Source organism: Girardinichthys multiradiatus, chromosome 14, assembly GCF_021462225.1.
Source record: "Girardinichthys multiradiatus isolate DD_20200921_A chromosome 14, DD_fGirMul_XY1, whole genome shotgun sequence".
NCBI classification, from domain to species: Eukaryota; Metazoa; Chordata; class Actinopteri; order Cyprinodontiformes; family Goodeidae; genus Girardinichthys; species Girardinichthys multiradiatus.
The window spans coordinates 32,628,344-32,635,066 of NC_061807.1; the positions used below are offsets into that span (position 1 = coordinate 32,628,344).

Genomic DNA, 6,723 nt, shown 5'->3' on the forward strand with positions numbered 1-6,723 from the left:
AACAGTGCTACCAACTGCTCCACCGTTCAGGCGTTTTGAAGATCTCTTTTGACACTTATGGGTATCATGAATTATTATATGTACCTGATCCAACATGCAGCAAAAATAAGTTTGATATGTGGGACCTTTTCTATCTAATATTATACATTTAAAGCACATTTTGCTGTATTAAATACAAATGATGCTCTAAAGGCATTAACATTTATGTCTTTTGGAAATAAAAAATAAATATAATTGTATTGTTTTGTAGTATAAGCAGTGTGGACTTTTTAATTACATTTCTGTGTGATTTTTAGAGCAATGTTTTTGTTGTTCCACATTTCTACAATGTAACTGAAACCACAAAATGGGAATAAGTGGTTGCAGGAGACGAAAGGATAAAATGCGTTTCTGTTTTGATCAAGCATTAACAACAACCAAACTATTATTTGTTACATTTTAACAAATAATATATTTTTGATCTCATTGTTTGTACAAGTCTGACCATCCCTGCTGGGGCTATAGAAAATACAGCAGAAATGATGAGAGGATTCTGTGTTAACAATAACACTATTATAAAAAACAAGGGTTACTTGCAAGTGTAAATGGAAAAATACAAATTGACCTCAATAAATTCAGTTAACAAGATGATCGGTGAAAATCAAAGTGGCACTTTAATTAATTCTTGCAAGAATTGAGAACGGACAGAGAATACAATGAAACCAGTATGATGTCTGCCCGCTCTGCTGTAGACAGGAACTTAAAGCCTTTTATAGTTCCTTCACAGGATGAGAATGCAATTCACAATACAGAGGAGACATGGAGATAAAACTGTCCTTGAGCATCAGATATCTAATCCTGGAGAGAAGAGAGGGATCTTCTCTTGGGTAAGCAAACCTCTAAATTGGGAAGGCCCTGCATTCCAGGTGGCTCCAAGTGTGGCATCCTGAGCTGGCAAGAGTAGATCTGGTCTGGTCTGAACTGGACATTTCATGGACAAGAAGCTAATTTAGGACACATATAGGAAAACAGATACCAAACAGGATGGACTATTTCAATGTTTCCACTATCACAAGTCTGGAGCAAAAGGTTATCCTGACAAACATCTGGAATAAATGCACGGTCCTTTCTGCTGTGGTTGCTGAAGAAAATGGTGAAACCTAATTTTGTTGCCATCGGTAAAACTGGGCATGCCCCGCTTGTTTGTTTCACATTTAAGCTGGTAAAATACGTTTTCTAAAATTGATTTCTTATGAAGTGCAACAAGCTCAAATTTATTACAGAAAATACACCACTAAACAAATATTGTGAGTTTTTAGTTAGGGAAAACTCAGAAAAAATAACTAATACATAACTTAATCAATTGGAATAATTGCCAAAAATTGTTCACCTGAACCATCCCTTAGAAAGGCTTTTTACAGTGTACGTATCCTTAATATTGAACAAATGGGGGAATGACTCAAGGAAAAGTCCCATTCAGCTCATAGAGAAGAGTTGTTGAAGAAGAGTGTGTTTTCAGATCAGGCTGCTCCTGTGGTAAATAAAAAGAAAAAAAGTATTAGCAAGAATACTAAACATGTTAAGAGCCTTGAAAACTTGGAAGGTAGTTGTGGTTGAATAAAGAATATATTTAATATTAATTACAGTGATGGGCTGTTAAGTTATTTTGGCAGCAGGACTGATTGTACAAATCTACAAAAAAAAAGTTACACAACCAGGAGGATGATGATGAAACATACTTGTTTCTTCACTGAGTTTACCAACCAAACTGACGTAACCAAAGACTGTTCTCTCTTAGAAACGTGTGTCAGTAAGAGTTTAGGGCTTCTCTGGTGTTTAAAACCTAATATTTAAATTAATCTACATTAAAACTACTAATAACGTATCTTGACAGAAGCTGAAAGACTACTTTTTTTCTTTTACTCACTTCAGGGTCTTCCATAGAGGAACTGGCAGGTATCTGGTTTTGGTTCATCATGCTTTGGGCTCTCCCTAAGCTGAACATTGATGGAGCTTTATGCAAAAGAACTGTTTAGAAGTTACATGTGATAGATTTTCCTGAACACGTGCATTACTAAAACAACCAAATTAAACAATTAGAGACTTTGTAAACCCACTGTTTAAGATTTGTACAAAAAGGCCACAACTGGGTGCTCAGGAGATAATATTTATGTAAAACCTTCTTAGGTTCTCTACAGAGAAAAAGGACATGGGAGCCTTCTTGCTGCTGCTCTTAAAGGTGACCTTGCCCCTTTTCCACTGGCTCGTTTTAGCTGACGTGGCTCTGCTCCACTCGCTTTAGCTCTACTCGGCACGGTAACTGTTGTGTTTCCACTGACCCCCGATGGCTGAAGCTATGTCAACTGAAGCCCCGCCTCCAGCCATGAGTGTAGAGCTGTGCTGTAAGTAACGTTACTGTGTTACATTGTCACATTAAAGTAATCTACATGAAATGGTAAAAAATAAATCGAAAATAAAAACATAAATAACGTTTGTATTAATGCATATGCAAGAATGTCTTGTTTATCTTTTTATGTCTAAAATGATCCACTAGGATAATTATCTGGACCACAGCCCAGCCAGAACTTATCAAATAAGGCTCAGGGGTTCTGAGGTGAGGGGGTGTGACAAAAGAAGCAGAGTGGAGATACGCTGCTGTCTGGATGGTGAAGCTCTAAAGTTTGTATAAAGTTACAATTTTGGGCTTTATGAAGAAGTTTTTGTCTTATCCATGGCAATAACGAGGACAAGGACTTAAAAGTGCAAAACCGCAGACTTTTGACTTTTGAAGTTAGTATTAGGTTGGATATTGCATATTCATGCTCCGCAGATTCAGCGGGCTCATCCTCCTGTTTGGTCCAATGCAGACAGTCTGATTACGGGCAGCTGCTCTCTGCCTGCTGCCTCCTCCTACAGACGCTGGTTCACTTAAGGACCTTCAATAAATGTCCGAACCAAACTAGTGGTTTCATGGTGGTTTTGTTTTGTGTGTTTTTTGTGGGAAACGTTTGTTTCTCTGAACAGCTGATTTTATGTGTGATCAGAGGATCTAGGATGTTATTAAATACAGCTCTCTGCCTGCATTTAATTCAGAAAGCTGATTTGTCCCTTTTCTTTTCTGTCAGCCTTCAGGCATGGTTTATGACCCGTAAATGTTAAAATGACTTGTTTGACCTGCTCTGGCCACTGTGGTCCTTAAAATTATTGTAGTTGCTCTTGAGTTTTATTAACTATTCCTTGCACTGTCTCAACAGAAACCTTCTAATTTCTCCTCCTCCAACGGTCAATCAGTGAACAGCAGTCTGTTCACATCACATGTAGTCCCGACTCAGCCCCGGTCATACTTGCTCAGGAGCAGAGACGGTACGGTAAAAACAATGGAATCGCTCGCATAGTGAGCCGGGTGGAGTTGACTAGGGCTAAATCGAGCCAGTGGAAAAGGGGCTTATTATACATCCTTTTAAGCATTTGGGTTTTTGTGGGCATGTGCTTTACAAAACATGTTAGTACTGTTTTTGACACAAAATCATTCTCAGACAACGAGAGTTCACCTCCTCAGTTCCCCCTATTTTGAGCTCCTATCAGAATGAGCTGTTTCAGGGCAAGGATGCATGGTGGCACAGCTTGTAGCACTGTTGCCTTACAGCAAGAAGGTTGTAGGTTCAACTCTCGGCTGCGGGTCTTTCTGCCTCCTGAACAACCATCAATGATGCAGCAAGCAGTTTCTGAATGGTAACTTCAAAATGTTATTATTTATTACCATCTCTGCCACCCTTCCCGTAACATACAAAATACCCAATATACATTTCTGTCACACACATTAAGATTATGTCAAACAAAAAAATACATGAGATATCGAGGCCAGCAAAAGTGTAGTTGACGAATCTGAGCAGAACCTCCTCAGCTCCGCGTGTGATGCTGTCACGGTTGCCTAGAGACAGACATCACACATCCGCTTGGCTCTCACTCTTGACTGTTTTTGTTTTTTCTGTTTATTCAGCTTTCGCTTTCAAGTCAAACGGCAGTACAAAACATATAAGACAATAAGTACTCACATTTCTGTCATACGCAGATTTGCCACAAACAGTAGGGACTGATTTTTTCTTCATTCTAAGTCACAGGTATCAAACTCTAGTGCTCAAGGGCCAGTAACCTGCAGCTTTTAGATGTTCCTCTGCTTCAACACAACTGAATCAAATAATTAGGTCATTAGCAGGACTCTGGAGAACTTGACTGCATACTCAGGAAGAAATGCAGCCACTTTTTTGAGGTGTGTTGGACCAGAGACACATCTTAAAGTTGCAGGACACTGGCCCTCGAGGACTGGAGTTTGACACCCCTGGTCTAAGTCTTTCTGCAAATCCTGACGTATACTGAAGTTCTCAAAACAGTCCGTGGTGAAGTGATTTGCACAAACTAGTACTGTCTTTGGCCAAGTGACTGGAACATTGCCCTCAAAAATAAAATTAATCCACAAATCTCTGTTGTCCAACAGCGGGAGAATGTGCACGGACACATATGGGTCTTTGCAGCCAACAACAGAACATCTGCCTTTAAGGGTAGCCAATGTAAAGCACGTTTCCTAGAATAAAATAAAACATTAATTTATACAAGAAGGCACCAGTGTTTGAGGCTTGCCGTCTGACTCTCCTGTTTTGTATTTGTCTGCTTTTACAAGTGTCAACTCTCTGATTGTGTACAATCGCCAAACCTTGCTAGATATTGGAGCCTCTACCGCAAATGTGCTATCGAGGAATTATACTAGAAACAAAACCTCGACCCTGTTGTTGGGCATTCCAGCTTACCTGTGTCGTGTTTAAACTACAGCCCCATGGTCCCTGTAGACGCAGGGTGAATCTTCGCAACCTGCGGCCTCTTTGCCAGGAGTCCTGAATGGCAGCTGATGGTGTAGACCCGCCGGTCTCTGCCATGATCGGTTTGATAAATGCTAGGTCTCTGGTAAATAAAACCTTCGTCTTTAAGGATTTTTCCTCTCAAGGCTTAGATTTCTTATTCATAACAGAATCATGGACAAGTGGTTTAGGTGAGTCCAGCATTTTTAATGAACTTCTACTTTAATTCTTCAAGGTGTCTTCTTCATGTCGGGTTGAGAAGGAATAGTGACTGTTTTTGAAGGTTGTTTTATCTGTAAACAGTTGCCTCCAGCCTCGTTTAGTAGCTTTGAGCTTAGCCTCTTTGAACTTGGCAGCCCTGACACTGTGCTGTGTGCAGTGGTCTATCGGCCACCAAAGTACAACAAAAACTTTATAAATGATTTTCCGGCAGATATGCCATTCCTTCAGGTCAGCTGACCAGTTGTCTCTGAGGGTGCCAAAGACAAAGCGCCAGCTCAGAGGGGACCGTGCTTTTTCCTGTAGCAGCTCCAAAGCTATGGAATGACCTTCCTTTTGTCATAATGGGTTTTACCAGACTATGAATAACAACCACGAGTGAACCAAGGCAACGTTTTAACAATTTATTAGGTTTTACAGGAGTAAATGTGATCTGGAATCAGGTCTGGATCAGCGGCAGGATTGGGGTCTCACAGAGAGAAAAGAGGCTTAGAGAAGTCCTGCATTAGATGGCAAAAATACTAAACAGTTTATTTGATTTTGACTTACGAAGGCAGAACTCTCAGCTAAACCTGGGAGGAATAAGTCTGTTCCACAATGGTTGAGATTGGCAGATAGGTGCAGCTGAAGGGAAAGGGTTTCCAGGTTCTTCAGACTCAGTGTTTCTTTGATCCTTTCCTCCCATGGGAGGGGGGACAGGCAGGTGGAAGGTTCTCAGAAGCAGGTGAATCAAAAGCTCTAGAAACCTGAGTCCGGGAAGGAGGCAGAGTGGAGGCTCACAGCTGAGACATCGAGGCTTGAATTACCTTGATCCTCAGAACATGGCAAGAATAAACCAGAGGCACAAAGGATCCACAGAATCTCTGGCAAAAAACATCTTCCTAAGAGGCAGAGGAGAAAACACAAAAAGTCAGTGATCAGTTGAAATAACTGCAGTGCAGCAGAGGTCTAGCTGTTTACCACGCTATGTGAGACAACGAGCTGACACCTCCCTTCTTCTTCTTCTGTGTTATTTTTTGGCAGTTGGCAAATAACGTTATGATGTGCATTCTGACACCTCCCTTCTTCTTCTTCTTCTTGTTGGTGTTATTGGCGGTTGGCAACAAACGTTTAGTAGCATTATCGCCACTTACTGGTATGGAGTGTGGTTCGTGTCGGTCTATCTATTTATATATATATATTTAATTCTACAAATTAAATAAATAAATATATCTTACCTATATGTATATATACAAATAGACATACTTACACATTACATTGTATTCTACCCTTCTATATCCTCCATACTTTCACAATTGTATCTACTATAATCAAATTCTATGAAATAATTTTGTTTTCTTTAAAAAACGAATCACTATTTGTATATGTTTACTCCCTAAATTCTTCCTCAAAATATGAAATAAATTAACATTTTCCTTAATACCTTCAAACTCTCTTCTCATATATCTTCTTTCTCTTTCATATTTATGATATTCTAATATAACATGTTCTATTGTTTCATATTTTCCACAGTAATCACATTTACCAGTATCATGCTTTTGAATTTTAAAAAGTGTATAATTAAGTCCTGTATGCCCAAATCTCAACCTTGTTATCACTCTTTCCTCCTTTCTATTTTGTCTTCCATTTCTTCTTTCTCCTACTATCTTCTGAATTTTATAAAACCATCTTC

The 6,723-nt window shown here is 39.5% G+C and overlaps 1 long non-coding RNA gene across 2 annotated transcripts; it reads right to left on the minus strand.

Annotated features, from left to right (window-relative positions):
- Positions 1-653: 653 nt before the first annotated feature.
- On the minus strand, positions 654-6,296 carry LOC124880431. Of its 2 annotated transcripts, none has more exons than XR_007041335.1 (3): positions 6,012-6,296; positions 4,785-5,932; positions 654-1,510 (listed from the first exon to the last, which is right to left on the minus strand). It is a non-coding gene; the product is annotated as an uncharacterized LOC124880431 (long non-coding RNA). The 2 variants fall into 2 exon arrangements; XR_007041336.1 differs by having other exon boundaries at positions 654-960; positions 1,370-1,510; positions 4,785-6,296.
- Between the last annotated feature and the right edge of the window lie 427 nt (positions 6,297-6,723).